This window comes from Carcharhinus amblyrhynchos, chromosome 33, assembly GCF_965287045.1.
Source record: "Carcharhinus amblyrhynchos chromosome 33, sCarAmb.v2.hapA, whole genome shotgun sequence".
Taxonomy (NCBI): domain Eukaryota; kingdom Metazoa; phylum Chordata; class Chondrichthyes; order Carcharhiniformes; family Carcharhinidae; genus Carcharhinus; species Carcharhinus amblyrhynchos.
Window position 1 is genome coordinate 1,729,555 of NC_137356.1, and position 17,876 is coordinate 1,747,430.

The window sequence follows — 17,876 nt, forward strand, 5'->3', positions numbered from 1 at the left end:
CCTGCTCAGTCAGGCAGCAATGGCAGTGATCCCCTCCTTTGCCTGATTTAGTTGGTGGTGATTTTGCAGAACCAGTCGATGAAGCAAAACATAGGGGCAGCATGGTGGCACAGTGGTTAGCACTGCTGCCTCACAGTGCCAGGGGTCCAGGGCAGCACGGTGGCACAGTGGTTAGCACTGCTGCCTCACAGCACCAGGGACCCGGTTTCGATTCCTGGCTTGGGTCACTGTCTGTGTGGAGTCTGCACATTCTCCCCATGTCTGCATGGGTTTCCTCCCACAGTCCGAAAGATGCGCTGGTCAGGTGGATTGGCCATGCTAAATTCTCCCTCAGTGTACCTGAACAGGTGCTGAAGTGTGGTGACTAGGGGATTTTCACAGTAAGTGCATTGCAGTGTTAATGTAAGCCTACTTGTGACACTAATAAATGAATTTTATATATATATCCTAACTTCCCAGCACTTTTGTTATTTATGTGACTTCTTATCTGCTATGTAAATATGTGGCTCATGGAGTTTCATACTTTGCACTGCGTAAACAGACATTATGGGGCCCAAGAATGTCGCCCTTTGGGTGGGATGGATGGTTAAGGAGGAAGAGAGGCAAAAAGTTGAAGGAGACATATTCATAGGTAGCCTGTGTGTGATGGTGTTTAGTGTGGGGCTCCTGGTGGTTGGTGGCCAGATTCAGTGTTATGGCGGCCCTTGATGACTGGGGCTACTTCCCTGTTGCAGGCTTAGTCTATCTTTGCAACTGTTGGGGCCGCTGTCCTCCTCTGCCTATTCTGCTGTTGAGGAAATCGTAGATAACAGTCAGCAGCTAGGTGAGCTAACTCTTACGATACACTTGGTGTTAGCTTTGACCTCTCACTCAGAGCTGTGATTGGATTTAGAGTTTTTACGCCGTTTGATGTCTGCCAGCCCATGCTGGGGAATGTTAAACCTCCCACGTTTCTTCATCATTATCTCAATGACAACTCCTGAGCAGCATGTTATCAGCAGCACAACGGCAGAGGTAAAGGGAACTCAGCTGTTTGGAGTAAAAACCATCTTATTAAGCTTATTCCTTCCACAGCCCCCGTATGACCATTTAATCTACTCTCTCAATCTCAAAACTTTCATCATCATCATTTGAGTCATACAGACTGATTTAACTTGAACTTATTTGAGATGATAAAATCACATTATTTCGTTTTCAGAAACTCTTGTGGTAATCTGACAATGTTGTTTTAGCTCAGTGTGATCTTAGCAAAGTTGCCTTGATGCCAGTGATGAAGTTCCAGAAGATAGAGACTTGGCTTCGAGCTTCACCCTTTAAATTGGCCCCCTCAAATTGAAGTTTAGGGATGTAGTGAGTGGCTAATCCTCAAACTGTGGGATAATGGGAGGCAATCTGCATCTCTGAAAACCCACTGGGACAAAGAGTGCGGAGGGACGACATTAAGACGAGAGAGGAGCATGGAGGGGCTATAGTCGCCACAGCTCCAGGCTTCAAACAGTTTGAGTTTTTAATGACTGCCTGTTTATCCCTCTGTGCTCCAAGGCCCCGTTCAGAATTAACAATGGCATGGACTTTCAACTGCAACCACAATCTCTGCTCCAGTCTAACACTAATACACCCGTTTCTCAGGATGTGAGCGTGCCATTTCTTGCTTATCACTAATTGCCTTGAGAAGATGGCATAACCCCCTTTATTCTTGAATTGCTCCAATCTGTGTGCTGAGGGTCCTTCCACAGTTGTTAGGTAGAGGATTTGAGGACCCTGACCCAGCAATGATGGGTTGGCAATATGTTTCTAATTGAGGATGGTGTATGACCTGGAGAGTCATTTGAGGTGCTGGTGTTATCATGTGCCTGCTTAGCTTCAACCTTAGGAGATGAGGTTAGGAGTTTGGGAGGGCTTGTCAAAGAAGCCGTGGTGTCAGGGCATCTTATAGATGCTGCATTGCAGCCAGGGTGCGGAGGATGGAGATTTTAAAGCCAGTGGATTGGGAGGTGGGCAGGGATTGACCAGGCTTGTCCTGGACAGTATATATGTTAACAGGATCAGGCTCTCCACTGTCCTCATCTCAGCTCACAGTGGCTATTAGAGTTTAAAATTGGCAATCACACATTAAAGGAAAGAAAAGAAATATTCTAAAATGGAGGAAGGATTGACATTTTGGGGTTAAAGCCAAAAGGATGTAATGGATAATAACAAACGAGGTTATTGGGTCAGCTCACAGTCTGTGGTGGTATTTTTATAAAGCCCCATTGTATAGGTCAGCTCAGTGCTGAATGAATCTTTCATAGCACGCACAAGCAGCCATAAAGATAAAGCAGTGTATAATAGATATTGTGACTGTTTAAGATGGAAGTTCCAGTTCTGTCTGATTGCAATACAAGCCCATTGGGATCAGCAGCTTTCCTCACAGATGGAGCTAAACAATGGACAGATTGTATGGACTGAAGTCTCCAGATTCACAATTACAGATTTTATACATAGTCTGCAATGTACAAAGGGGTAAATGGAACTTAGTCCTGATTCTGTTGTACACAGGATAGTATTACCAATATACCCTGTACTGTACACAGGGCAATGTTATCAATATACCCTCATACTGTACACAGGGCAACGTTATCAATATACCCTGTACTGTACACAGGGCAATGTCATCAATATACCCTGTACTGTACACAGGGCAATGTCATCAATATACACTGTACTGTACACAGGGCAATGTTATCAATATACCCTGTACTGTACACAGGGCAATGTCATCAATATACCCTGTACTGTACACAGGGCAATGTTATCAATATACCCTGTACTGTACACAGGGCAATGTTATCAATATACTGAGCTATGCTGAATTGTTGTTATAACTCTTGCCTGCTCAGACAAGGATTGTAATTACACATCCTCCTTTCACATTAGGGAAAGGAGACAGTCATCACACCAGTCTGAATAACTTGAACTTAAGACCTTCTTGCTCAGAATCATGTGCTGACTTAGTTTAGCAACACTTTACTGGATATTTCAATAAATATTAGCCTGGGGCTGCTGCCTTCCATTTTATCCCTACAGTGCAGAAGGAGGCCATTTGGCCCATCAAGTGTGAACCCACTCTCCGAAACAGCATCCTATCCAGACATTGTCAGAGTGACAGTGAATAAACCCCACTCTCCCCCTTCTCACCAGTATCCCCACCCTTGGAGATACAGCTAGGCAGTTGCTAAATTTGGCCCAGTGCTGGTGAGAATGAAAAGATGACAGGGTCAGCTTCATGTGCAGACAGTCTGGAACCCATCACAAGCCGGCAGGGTTTGACATCATCAAGCTCTATCTGCTTGAGGAGGATGTGGAGAAGAACTAGCCTCACTGACCCACACTATTTTCCAGCTTTGCTCCCTGGAGGTGTGCCTGTGTCACAGACTTCTCACTGAACACATTTGGTATTGAGTAGCTCCTCAGACAGGAAACTTCTGAAATTACAGCTTCTCTCATTGAAGACAGCCCTTGCTCTGTCTCACACCATTCAGTATAGCAGGAAAATGGCTGCTGCCTGTCTCATTCTACCACAACTTTATAAAGAGAGTCTCACTCTCAGCATTTCTCACAGATAGCTTGGCTGTTAAGGTTCAGTTCCACAAATTATTTCCTCTTCTTTCAGAGAACGTGTAAATGTCTGATGCATGTTTAAGAAGTCTGTGCATAATTTGTAGTCATGGTATACGTGAAATTCTTTTGACCCTGGTGGGTCTACTCAGACAAATCCTTCCATTATTTGCACTGACAGCACAGCTAGCCGTTTGTTCTAGCATTCAAACTAAACACTGAATGCATTCCGGGCTGATTTGCTAATGACAACGTGCAGAGGTGAAGGTAACTGAGGCAAGATGTCACTGAGTGATGCTGAACAGGAAATTGTTCAAACAAAGCCACTTTATACAGAATCTGAATGTTGTCATTGCACTCGCATCCCCCCGCCCCCAAACACCAACTCGACTGAAGATCTAAGAAACCTGCACATAAGGCACCACTAATTCAAACCAGGAATCTGACCAAGTGATCAAAAGCAGGAAAGTGAGATTGATGGAATTTCTGCAAACAGAAACACCAACAAGGAATTTAATGTGGAGAAGGAATTGGCTGGAGCAGATGTCAAGCGTGGACACCATTAGATCAGGTACTCACTGATCTGGCATTGGCAAAGCTGCGTAAGAGAGAGTTTGCCTGGATACAGATGCCCCAACCTGCAGTGTGAACAGTTACTACTCAGGAACAAGACCCAACTACTGTCTCCACAGAGAGTAAAGAATGTTGACTCAGACCTCTGCAGCTCACACACCACTTCCCTGCAGAAATTCATCGCCAATTATGTGGTTGAAATAAAGGAAGTGGGATTATTTCCAGGCTTGTTCAGACAGTTAACCTCGGAAGAGAGAAATTCCAGTAAAGTCTCCATCACATTCTCCAGGGTCAATGGGAGGACCATTGAACAAACACTAATGTCCTTCTTGAAGTCAGATCTTCAAGCAGTCAGGCAAAAACTCCTGGAAAATCAACCATGATGGACTGGAGACTGTCTAGATGGCGGGGAGTGGTCTCTCCAGCCAGGTCCTGTTCTCTCAAAAGGCCAGTGTTCCAGGGAGGACAAAGAAGATGCTTCATAGACACTCTGACCATCTCCTCACAGTGTGGCAGCACTGATGTTAATGATTGGAAGGAGATTGCTTTCAACCATTCAGAATGGTGAAAACCTACCCATCAAACTGCTTCACGCTTTGAGCCTCTACACCTCAATGATGAGGCAGAGAGATGGAAGAGAAGGAAAGAAAAGGATATGAATCCTGCTCTCCGGATCCCACTACCTGGTGGGACATTGTGCTCTCTGTGCCCAAAGGTCCATGGGTGGAGAACTGGCCTGTTCAGTCACGAGGACCCACACCATACTGAATAGACACCATCCTCAAATCGAGACATTGATTTGACAACCATTGACTCATTTGTTAAGGATACAGAGTGATTTGCTATGTTATTCTAAGCTGATGTGTTAGAGTGGTAGTTGGTCTTCTGTCCACAGATAGTGATCCTGCAGATTATGTCTGTAAATATAGGACTGTTAGTGGAGCTCTGTAATTCATAAATTTAAGTTTATTTATTAGTCACAAGTAGGCTTACATTAACACTGCAAAGAAGTTACTGTGAAAATCTCCTCGTTGCCAGACTCTGGCACCTGTTTGGGTACACTGCGGGAGAATTTAGCACGGCCAGTGCATCCTAACCAGCACGTCTTTCAGACTGTGGGAGGAAACCAGAGCATCTGGAGGAAACCCATGCAGACATGGGGAGAATGTGCAGACTCCACACAGGCACTGATCCAAGCCAGGAATCGAATCCGGGTTCCTGGAGCTATGAGGCAGCAATGCCAACCACTGTGCCATAATTCATGTTATTACTGAGAATAGTTTAGAATTTAACTTCAATTTTCTCCTTTCCTGTCCATTTTATAAATACCAATATTCTGTATATTTCACTGCGTTAGTAGTTTGGTTCTTGCCAGTCCCATATTTGTGAAATTTCTTCATATCCATGCACAAATAGCCATGTGAGTGAGTACACATATACATATCTGACACGGGCACATTCATAAGGGTGACACAAATCTGCACAGCTTTTAAGGAAACTCTGTCATGCAGAGTGCTCAGCTTGTGATTAGCTAGTTTTATAAATACATACAGCCTGTGACATGGAGCCAGACACACTGCCTTCTCACAACTTCCACTTTCGCACTGACTATAAACTAGAACAGTAAAAGGTTGCTGCAGAATGACAGTAACTCATGTTCCATGAGTAAATTTAATGATATGAAAAGATTATTTTTAAAATTATAATGCACATCATCTTCTGTAAAGCATTTTGAAATTATCTGTGATTATGACAGGCGATAAATCAATTTCTTTACGGCACCACCATCCAATCATATGACACTTGGGGAAGGGTCAGTGACAGTGTCCTGGAACAGTACTCAGAAGCTGGGAGCCTGGGCACGGGGGCTAGGCTAGCTCATCAAGAGGATGTAGCGGCCTAAACCAAATGAATTCAGGTTCTAAACCCTTATCTAAATTTGCAAAAATGTGAATGTTTTAGATATCTGTTGGTCTGCAATGTTAGAGACAGGCTGGAAATAAAGACCAGAATGGCTCCAGACCACCTGAGAAACATGAGCCACTCTATACTGGCCCTTTTGAGGAAGAAGTCTCACAACACCAGATTAAAGTCCAACAAGTTTATTTGGTAGTAAATGCACAAGCTTTCGGAATGCTGTTCCTTCATCAGGTGAGTGGAAGGCTGTGAGCAGAACCTTCCACTCACCTGATAAAGGAACAGCATTCCAAAAGCTTGTGGCATTTACTATCAAATAAACTGTTGGATTTTAACCTGGTGTTGTGAGACTTCTTACTGTGTTTACCCCAGTCCAATGCTGGCATCTCCACATCATGACTACCTTCTGAGGAAGGCAATCTATCTGTCTGTATGCTGCATCAACAATAGTTAGCCCACTGTTTCTTCAATATTCTCTTCCAATCAAATATTCAGTGAAATACCACAACAATTACACTCTATGGAGTGTCTTTGAGACTGAATAATTTATATCTAATCAACAGACTTTTAGAATTGAAATAACAGGAACATCCAGGTGCTGGTGTTCCACCTGGGTGTTACACTGAGGGGTGTGGGGTATATCAGAGAGTGTTACACTGAGGGGTGTGGGGTATGTCAGAGAGTGTTACACTGAGGGGTGTGGGGTATATCAGAGAGTGTTACACTGAGGGGTGTGGGGTATATCAGAGAGTGTTACACTGAGGGGTGTGGGGTATGTCAGAGAGTGTTACACTGAGGGGTGTGGGGTATGTCAGAGAGTGTTACACTGAGGGGTGTGGGGTATATCAGAGTGTGTTACAGTGAAGGGTGTGGGGTATATCAGAGTGTGTTACAGTGAAGGGTGTGGGGTATATCAGAGTGTGTTACAGTGAAGGGTGTGGGGTATATCAGAGTGTGTTACAGTGAAGGGTGTGGGGTATATCGGAGTTACGGCGAGGGGTGAAGGGATAGCAGAGTTATGCTGACGGGTATTTCAGAGTTACAGCGACGGATATATCAGAGATATGGGGTATATCAGAGTTATGGTGTGGGGTAAATCAAGCTACAGAGGTAAAACTATGTAATTTGAACTTCTGCAATGATGTGAGGAATTAAAGGGAAGTTGTCAGTTTTACAGGCTGTGTGAGGGAGCAGTGTGCACAGGGATTTGCTTTGTGATTTCTATCAGAAACATTCATGTAGAATACACTGGCATCTAGAGGCCTATAGATGGGCTTGGCATAGAGCTAGGTGGCTAACAGTGATCTGACAGTGTGACAGACAGACACACTGTGGCATAGACAACCTCTTTAATACCATCAGACCAGTTCTGGGGGCTGTGTCTGAGTAATAACTTCTTTGGCAGTCCCTTGAGATTGTAGGTGACTTGAAAAACCTATTTCCGAGTTGCTCATCAGTTCAGAGACTCTGATCTCTATATCTCTTACTCAGTCTAATGGCTATTGGTATTCCCCCTCTACATGAGTCTCCTCCAGCTTTAGTTCAATGCATGGAAATCTGAAATAAAAACAGAAAATGCTGGATGAATGCAGCAGTTCTGGCAGCATCTGTGGAGAGAGAAACAGAGTCTGTATGACCCTTCTATTTTTTGCAGAAGGATCATACAGATTGGAAACATTAACTGTGTTTCTGTCTTCACAGGTGCTGCCGGACCTGCTGAGTTTATCCAGCATTTTCTGTTTCTATTACTTCAGTACACCTTGTCCAGCTATCCTTCTATTCCTTTCTCCCTCATGTGTTTACTCAGTTTCCCCCTTAAATGTATCTCAGTTAGACGTAGCACTTGAGGTGAAGGGAACCAAAGAAATTGGGGGTGGGGGGGTGGAGCGGGGAAGCGAGGGAAGTCAGGCTATTGTATTGGATGATCAGCTATGATCATAATGGATGGCGGAACAAGCTCAAAGGGCCAAATGGCCTCCTCTTCCTCCTATTTTCCATGTTTTTATCTCTGTTGTTAGTCTCAAGCTCCCTCAGGTAGTGAGTTCCACATTCTCACCTCTCTGAATTTCCCTGTTGGATTTATTGGTGAATATTTCTCCACAAGCGTCTCCACTATATCCACCCCAGAAAACCAGCACAGTGGAAGAGGTTCATACTGCTGCCTACAATGCTAGGGATCTGGGTTCGATTCCCAGCTTGGGTCATTGTGCTGAGTCCGCACAGACATTCTCCCCGTGTCTGCGTGGGTTTCCTCTGGGTCCTCTGGTTTCCTCCCAGAGTCTGAAAGACATGCTGGTTAGGGTGGATTGGCTAGACTAAATCCTCCCTCAGTGTACCTGAACAGGTGCCGGAGTGTGGCGACTGGGGGATTTTCACAGTAACTTGATTGCAGTGTTAATGTAAGCCACCTTGTGACACTAATAAATAAACTTTAAAACCACTTCATCATTTTCAGTTCCTCTTTTTTGGAGCACACCTCAGTCAGCTTACAGTCAGCCTGCTCTGTCACTCCTGCTCAGTTTGTCATTTCATTGTAAAAATGCACGACACTGAAACCAAAAAGGGCAGGAAGGTCAGTAGTTTGTCTGATTGATGAAAACAGCTGCTGAGATCATCCATTCTCCAGTGAACTGAAAAGTAGCTGACAAACTGCCCCACATAGAAAACTGGTGACACTTTATCTGCAAAACCTAGAAACCACAGCATCTTTCAATGATAGTGCAAGGTTCTGTGTACATGAGAATCCTGCTGACACTCAGGCCCACTCTGTGAGAAGCTCCCACCATTGGGCCATGGTGTCCAAAGTCAATGGGTTCCAATTAAATGCATTAGGGAGGAACCATACTCTCAATGTGAAGCTTAAGTTCAAACCCCAGTTTGGGCCCCTGGAACATAGTGCTCCTTGGGGCAGCGAAGGCTGATTTCCGGAATTCCATCAGACAAGAACTGGACTAGAAATCACCTCATCCGAAAGGTGAGATGAAAATGACTTGCAGCAATCTGGCGTGGGGCTAGGGAGGTGAGGGAATCTACCTCCCACACAAGTGCAGAAGACTTTCTGAATCTGACAGCTCTCTATAATCAATGCTATAAACCTGATTAACACTTAGCAAACAACGTGATAGCTTCCTCTGCACCAACAGATAGCATAGCATTGAATCATACAGCATAGAAGAGGCCCTTTGGCCCATCAAATCTGCGACGAAACATTAGAAACACCTGAACTCCCACCTAGTCCCATCTGCCAGCCCTTGACACATCATAACATTCAGGGCAGTGGACCAAGTGCTCATCCAGGTACTTTTTAAAGGATATGAGGCCTCTCCTACCCTGCCACGCAGTGCATTCTCACCACCCTCTGGGTAAAAAAAGTTTTCCTCACATTCCCCCTAAACTTCCTACCCCTCACCTTGAACCTATGTCCCCTAGTGACTGAGTCTTCAACTAAGGGGGACAGCTGCTCCATATCCAATTCGAGACTGTGTACACTAGTAGACCCAACTGAGTATAGATTAGAAAATTCCCAATTCCTCCCACCCTTTACTGAGGCACCATTACCCCAGCCTACCTCTTAATCTCCAAACATTATCAACCAATAGTAAGGCACAATCTGTATGGGGCAGTGTGGGTGATGTGCGTGTGTCTGGGGGCAGTGTGGGTGATGTGCGTGTGTCTGGGGGCAGAGTGGGTGATGTGCGTGTGTCTGGGGGCAGAGTGAGTGATGTGCGTGTGTGTGCATGGGCCTCAGCTATTTACCATTTATATAGATGATCTGGAGGAGGGAACCGAGTGTATGGTGTCGAAATTTGCTGATGACACCAAGATTGGTGGAACGGCAAATTATGCGGAGGGTGTGGAAAGTCTGCAGAAGGATCTAGATAGGCTGGGCGAATGGGCCAGGAACTGGCAAATGGAATTTAATGTTAGCAAGTGTGAAGTTGTCCACTTTGGTAGGAATAATGGTAGGAAGGACTATTACTTACATGGCAAAAAACTGCAGCATGCAACGGTGCAGAGGGACCTCGGGGTCCTTGTGCATGAGTCGCAAAAACCCAGCCTATAGGTGCAGCAGGTGGTCAGGAAGGCGAATGGGATGCTGGCCTTCATAGCGAGGGGGATTGAATATGAAAGGAGGGAGGTCTTGCTGCAACTGTACAGGGCACTGGTGAGGCCGCAGCTGGAGTACTGTGTGCAGTTTTGGTCGCCGCACTTACGCAAGGATATTTTGGCCTTGGAGGGAGTGCAGAGGAGGTTTACCAGGCTGATACTGGAGTTGAGGGGGTTGAACTATGAGGAGAGGCTGAATAAACTAGGCTTGTACTCGTCAGAGTTTAGAAGAATGAGGGGAGATCTCATTGAGACATATAAGATGATGAATGGGATGGATAGGATAGAGGTGGAGAGGCTCTTCCCGCTCAGAAAGGACAGTAGGACTAGGGGGCACAGCCTCAAGATAAACGGGTGCGGTTTAGAACAGAGTTGAGGAGGAACTTCTTCACTCAAAGGGTGGTGAATCTCTGGAATTCTCTGCCCGTTGAAGTGGTGGAGGCTGCCTCGCTAAATATATTTAAGACGTGGGTTGATAGGTTTTTGATAGGCAAGGGGATTAAGGGTTATGGGGAGAGGGCGGGAAAGTGGAACTGAGCCACGACAGATCAGCCATGATCTTATTGAATGGCGGGGCAGGCTTGAAGGGCTAGATGGCCTACTCCTGCTCCTATTTCTTATGTTCTTATGTGTATGGGGCAGTGTGGGTGATGTGCGTGTGTGTGTATGGGGCAGTGTGGGTGATGTGCGTGTGTGTGTATGGGGCAGTGTGGGTGATGTGCGTGTGTGTGTATGGGGCAGTGTGGGTGATGTGCGTGTGTGTGTATGGGGCAGTGTGGGTGATGTGCGTGTGTGTGTGTGTTTTTGGGGTCAGTGTGGATGATGTGTTTTTGGGGTCAGTGTGGATGTGTGTGTGTGTGTGTGTGGGGCAGTGTGGATGATGAGTGTGTGTGTGTGTGTGTGGGGCAATGTGGATGATGTGTGCATGTGTGTATGGGGCAGTGTGGATGATGTGTGTGTGTGTGTGTATGGGGCAGTGTGGGTGATGTGCGTGTGTGTGTGTGTGTGTGTGGGGGGGGGGCCAGTGTGGATGATGTGTGTTTTTGGGGTCAGTGTGGATGATGTGTGTGTGTGTGTGTGTGTGTGTGTGTGTGTGTGTGTGTGTGTGTGTGTGTGTGTGTGTGTGTGTGTGTGTCAGTGTGGATGATGAGTGTGTGTGTGTGTGGGGCAGTGTAGATGATGTGTGTGTGTGTGTGTGGATGGTGTGTGTGTGTGTGTGTGGATGGTGTGTGTGTGTGTGTGTGTGTGTGGATGGGAGCAGTGTGGATGATGTGTGTGTGTGTGTGGGAGCAGTGTGGATGATGTGTGTGTGTGTGTGTGTATGGGAGCAGTGTGGATGATGTGTGTGTGTGTGTGTGTATGGGAGCAGTGTGGATGATGTGTGTGTGTGTGTGTATAGAACATAGAACATTACAGCGCAGAACAGGCCCTTTGGCCCACAATGTTGCGCCGACCAGTTAAAAAACAATGACCCACTAATCTAAACCAATCCCTTTTCGTCCATAAACCTATCCACGGATCTCTTAAACGCCCCCAAACTAGGCGCATTTACAACTGCAGCAGGCAGGGCATTCCAATCCCTCACCACCCTCTGGTTAAAGAACCTACCCCTGACATCCGTCCTATAACTACCCCCCCCTTAATTTAAAGCCATGCCCCCTCGTGCTAGCTTTCTCCATCCGAGGAAAAAGGCTATCACTATCCACACTATCTAAACCTCTAATCATCTTATATGTTTCAATAAGATCCCCTCTTAGCCGCCTTCTTTCTAGCGAAAACAACCCCAAATCCCTCAGTCTCTCCTCACAGGACCTCCCCTCCATACCAGACAACATCCTGGTAAACCTCCTCTGCACCCTCTCCAAAGCCTCCACATCCTTCCTGTAATGTGGGGACCAGAACTGCACACAGTACTCCAAGTGCGGCCGCACCAGAGTTGTGTACAGTTGCAACATGAATGGGAGCAGTGTGGATGATGTGTGTGTGTGTGTGTGTATGGGAGCAGTGTGGATGATGTGTGTGTGTGGATGATGTGTGTCTGTGTGTGTGTGTGGATGATGTGTGTGTGTGTGTGTGGATGGTGTGTGTGTGTGTGTGGATGGGAGCAGTGTGGATGATGTGTGTGTGTGTGTGTGTGTATGGGAGCAGTGTGGATGATGTGTGTGTGTGTATGGGAGCAGTGTGGATGGTGTGTGTGTGTGTATGGGAGCAGTGTGGATGATGTGTGTGTGTGTGTGTATGGGAGCAGTGTGGATGATATGTGTGTGTGTGTGTGTGGGAGCAGTGTGGATGATGTGTGTGTGTGTGTATGGGAGCAGTGTGGATGATGTGTGTGTGTGTGTGTGTGAGCAGTGTGGATGATGTGTGTGTGTGTGTGTGTGTGTGTGTATGGGAGCAGTGTGGACGATGTGTGTGTGTGTGTGTGTATGGGAGCAGTGTGGATGATGTGTGTGTGTGGGAGCAGTGTGGATGATGTGTGTGTGTGTGTGTGGGAGCAGTGTGGATGATGTGTGTGTGTGTGTGTGTGTGTGTATGGGAGCAGTGTGGATGATGTGTGTGTGTGTGTGTGTGTGTGTATGGGAGCAGTGTGGATGATGTGTGTGTGTGGGAGCAGTGTGGATGATGTGTGTGTGTGTGTGTGGGAGCAGTGTGGATGATGTGTGTGTGTATGGGAGCAGTGTGGATGATTGTGTGTGTGTGTGGGAGCAGTGTGGATGATGTGTGTGTGTGTATGGGAGCAGTGTGGATGGTGTGTGTGTGTGTATGGGAGCAGTGTGGATGATGTGTGTGTGTGTGTGGGAGCAGTGTGGATGATGTGTGTGTGTGTGTATGGGAGCAGTGTGGATGATGTGTGTGTGTGTGTGTGAGCAGTGTGGATGATGTGTGTGTGTGTGTGTGTGTGTGTGTATGGGAGCAGTGTGGACGATGTGTGTGTGTGTGTGTGTATGGGAGCAGTGTGGATGATGTGTGTGTGTGGGAGCAGTGTGGATGATGTGTGTGTGTGTGTATATGGGAGCAGTGTGGACGATGTGTGTGTGTGTGTGTGTGTGTATGGGAGCAGTGTGGATGATGTGTGTGTGTGGGAGCAGTGTGGATGATGTGTGTGTGTGTGTGTGGGAGCAGTGTGGATGATGTGTGTGTGTATGGGAGCAGTGTGGATGATTGTGTGTGTGTGTGGGAGCAGTGTGGATGATGTGTGTGTGTGTGTATGGGAGCAGTGTGGATGATGTGTGTGTGTGTGTGTGGGAGCAGTGTGGATGATGTGTGTGTGTGTGTGTATGGGAGCAGTGTGGATGATGTGTGTGTGTGTATGGGAGCAGTGTGGATGATGTGTGTGTGTGTGTGTGTGGGAGCAGTGTGGATGATGTGTGTGTGTGTGTGTATGGGAGTAGTGTGGATGATTGTGTGTGTATGGGAGCAGTGTGGATGATGTGTGTGTGTGTGTGTGTATGGGAGCAGTGTGGATGATTGTGTGTGTATGGGAGCAGTGTGGATGATGTGTGTGTGTGTGTGTGTATGGGAGCAGTGTGGATGATATGTGTGTGTGTGTGTGTGTATGGGAGCAGTGTGGATGATTGTGTGTGTATGGGAGCAGTGTGGATGATATGTGTGTGTGTGTGTGTGTGTGTATGGGAGCAGTGTGGATGATGTTATCTGTACTTTTCTGCATCTTATTAAATGTTTGACTTTCTTCACATGTCTGCTGCCTCACTGACCTGCTGGCTTTGCTTCTATCTTCCACAGTGCACCTTGCCTGCTCCAGTCCGCAGTCTTCTCTCTCTCTGTTTCCCCCTCACTCCACCTTCACTGCAGAGCCTTCAAGAATAAAGCCTCCATTTCTATAACTGGCCCATTTCGCCACTCTCTCGCCTGCTACTGAATGCTGTGTCGGTCTTTCAGCAGCCTGTGATTTCCTCCCTTGTCACTGGAGTTATCCCAGTGCTCAGCTCTCACTACCTGAGTGGCTGAGACTCCTGACTCTGGGAACACTCGCAACCAAAATGTTTAGCAACAAGTTGAATTTAACTAGCAGCTTTAACATAATAAAGCATCCCTCCAAAATGACCACACTGTGACAGAGATATTGAGACAGATGTGAAGGAGAGTTTCAGAAATGATTCTGAGTTTGGGGAGGAGCTTTCAGAGTGGATCTGGACTAACTCCTGCCAGAATCCACCCTTCCACTGGCCTCTTCTGCTAACCTCATCCAGATCCTTGTTCCATTTCAATCTGAAATCCCCATTAATTTTAACCCAACCCCCATCTCTCCTCCAGCCTGGATCCTTCTTGAAAGGCAGAGCTCAGCCCAGTTCTAAACTCAAACTATCCAAATCAAGGGAAAAAATCCTGGAAGACAATGAAGCAGAGGAAGGTGAGAAAGGCAGAAATCATTAGCGGGACTAACTGGAGTTACAAGAATACAGTGTATTGAAGGATCAGCCAGTGTTTGAACTGAATCAAAGATTTACAGTAAATCCCCAGCACTAACCTTCACAGTGACTGGAAACTGTTTCAGAAATGTTACATCTGCTCAACATTTCTGAAACCCGGCTTCCAACCTGGAATTAAAAGGCGAGAGCTGCGGTACTGGCAGGGAAACTGAGAAAGAGCAGAAATTTCTTACCGTTACCGATCCGGATCTCTGTCTGTGTGTGTGTGTGTGTGCTCACATCCAACTCCTCATCGCTCACCAGAAACTTCACTCACCGCCCACTCCTTCACTCCCTCGCGAAGCAGCTTGTGCCGCTCTGTCTCTGAGTTGTGGAAGTTGCCCAGCCTTTCCTGGTATCCAAGCCCAGCTGAAGGCTTTGTTTCGAGTCTGTTTCAGATCAGCAGCTCCTGGTCTTTTGTATGTCCGGGATTCTGTGCTGATTTGCCTGGAGCCGGTCTGATTTGGTGAGGGGGGGGTGGGGGGGGGGGTGCGGAATAGAGGATAATTACTGCCGGAGTCTTAATAGCAATCAGCACGATTTACTGCCTGACTCACATTCAATACTGAAAGAGAGAGACAGAGGGGGCTGGAGCAGCCACATCACCAGCCCCTTTTCCAATTCCTCCAACTCCTCCCACAGCCCTCCATCTCCAATGCCCCTCCCCCTCCCCCACTCCCCCTTCTCCCAAATCTCTCCCTCCTCCTACCCTCCGCCCTCCACCCCCCCCCCCAAGACTTCACCCTGCCTGCTCTGCCACATCCTCCACCCTAACTCTCTTCTAATGCACTGTCCCATCAAACCACATCTTTCCCATCAAACACTCCCAGTACAGGTACAGCACGGGGTTAGATACAGAGTAAAGCTCCCTCTACACTGTCCCCATCAAACACTCCCAGGACAGGTACAGCACGGGGTTAGATACAGAGTAAAGCTCCCTCTACACTGTCCCCATCAAACACTCCCAGGACACTACAGCACGGGGTTAGATATAGAGTAAAGCTCCCTCTGGACTGTCCCCCCATCAAACACTCCCAGGACAGGTACAGCACGGGGTTAGATACAGAGTAAAGCTCCCTCTACACTGTCATAAACCCACATGAATTTTCTGTTCTGTAGTTGTGTGATTCATTTCCATTTTACCCCAAAGGTTTTGCAGACTCTTTAAATCAGATTTTCAATTTAATTTACAGTTGAACCATCTTTGCCCGAAGGATCATATTCTTGCACTCAGCAGTGAATCAATAATCTTGGAGCTTATTTCATGCATGGTCCTTAAGAGAGCATGAACCTTACATCACATCAGCCAGATTGGATTTGAATTTGCAGCCCAGAATCTTCGTTTTATTGAATGACAAAAGTCTAGAAGTCAGTTTAAAGGAAAATTTTAGCCTTGTGGCTTTGGTGGGAAACTGATAACTTTTCCCTCTGTTAATTCTGCTGCAATTCACAGGATTGCAGTTTTAACCTGTCTGTGTAGGGGAATGATCCGAAACTCCCTATGAGGCTGACCTGGCTGGAAAGTACGTGAAACATTTTCTTTGTTTGTTTCCTCTGGGCCACATGAGGAAACATTGAGTCCCCCATCAGCCCTGGCACAATGTCCCTTCTGTTCCAGTAACTGTGTGCTGGGGACTCCTTCCCTAGGGACCATTAAAGCTTCTGTCCAGTTGGGAGAGGGAGTGACATGTCCAGTTTACTGGGATGGGATGGTTCAAATTTCAGAGCTCCTGTCGGCATACACTCAGCATTGACATAAAGTTAAAAGTTTCGCAGCTTCTGGTGACCAAACAGAATATGGCAATGATTTAATTAATCTTATTTTAAAATTCTTTTGTGGGACATGGGTGTCGCTGGCTGGGCCAGCATTTATTACCCATCCCTGGTTGCCCTTGGAGGGCAGTTGAGAGTCAACCACATTGCTGTGGCTCTGGAGTCACATGTAAGCCAGACCGAGTAAGGATGGCAGATTTCCTTCCCTAAAGGACATTAATGAACCAGATGGGTTTTTCCAACAATGGTTCCATGGTCATCAGTACATTCCTAATTCCAGATATTTTTTGTTGAATTCAAATTCCACCATCTGCTGGGTCCCCAGAACATTAGCTGAGTTTCTGGATTAATAGTCCAGCAATAATACCACTAGGCCGTCACCTCTGTCATCAATTTATACAGGCGGAAACATAGACAAATTCACTGCTTAAAAAAAGTGTTAAATTTCTCTGCAACTGCTCAGAGACTGAAACAACGAATAAAATACAAATAAGAAGGTCAGCAGGATATTACTGCTCAACTGACTGACAAAATAAACCTTCTTGGTTTAATAAATCTTCCTGGAGGTCAGTAACACAGCACAAAACAACATCAAGCACCTTCCCCACTCCCCCAGAGAACAGTAACAGCACTCCCACCCCCCAGAGATCAGTAACAAACCTATACCCCAGAGATGGCGGGGGCGGGACTGGAGACTGCAGCAGGGGGAGTTGTTCTGGGTATCGGGGGGGTGATTAGGGGCTGCAGCAGGGGGAGTTGTTATAGATATTCGGCGCAGGACAGGATGGATGTGAGGAAGACACTTGTTTATTCGGTTGAAGATGGAATGGTTTGGCCTCTGGATATGGTGGGAAGCACTCATCACCAAGAGGGCAAGACAGCCAGTTCTAAAGCTGCAGCATATTGAGGCAGGATTCTTCAGATCATCTCTGGTTTATGTGAAGGGCCCTGAAACTGGGAGAGCAGCCTGGGCTGGTAAGTTCAGTAGGTGTCAAATAGATAAGACCTGAAGAATGCAGCAAGATGTAGCAGGTATGCTTGTGAGATCACTTTAACAATGAGATGTAGCATCTTTAAGCATGCCTTCGCCTACCAGATCATTCCTGTTTTCAATTAATCAAATAACCAATTAAACTTAATTAAATAAACCGGATTATTGACCAACTGTTTATAACATTCCTTGACTTTGATAGCTGAGCCAATTTTACCCACTTACGTCGAGCTCCCTGTTCTGTGAATGCCATGGTACCTTGTGCTGAGAGGATTAACACATACATCCTCCCTGACAAATAACAACAGCGAATACACACCGAGCTCCATCAGGGGTGGAGCTGTAGCATCTTTACAGGACTCTTCCACCCCTTGACAGGACAGTGCACTGGGCCTCACAATGCTCCTAGGGGCAGGTGCCTGTACTTTACCTGAGAGCTCAGGAGACTCCCTCGCTGTGGTCACTTGGTCAGACTGATGGGGGAAAGG

At 46.6% G+C, this 17,876-nt stretch overlaps 1 protein-coding gene across 2 annotated transcripts in view; it reads right to left on the reverse strand.

Moving 5' to 3' along the window:
* The window catches only part of LOC145361040 (sphingosine 1-phosphate receptor 2-like), a 56,221-nt gene that overhangs the window by 22,666 nt on the left and 15,679 nt on the right, over window positions 1-17,876 (reverse strand). The window contains exon 2 of one of the 2 annotated variants that reach the window (XM_080216587.1): window positions 14,819-15,082. The gene's annotated coding sequence lies outside the window, so the exon portion shown is untranslated. Of the gene's footprint in view, window positions 1-14,818; window positions 15,104-17,876 lie in introns of those variants that run through there. The other variant, XM_080216588.1, reaches the window with a different exon arrangement.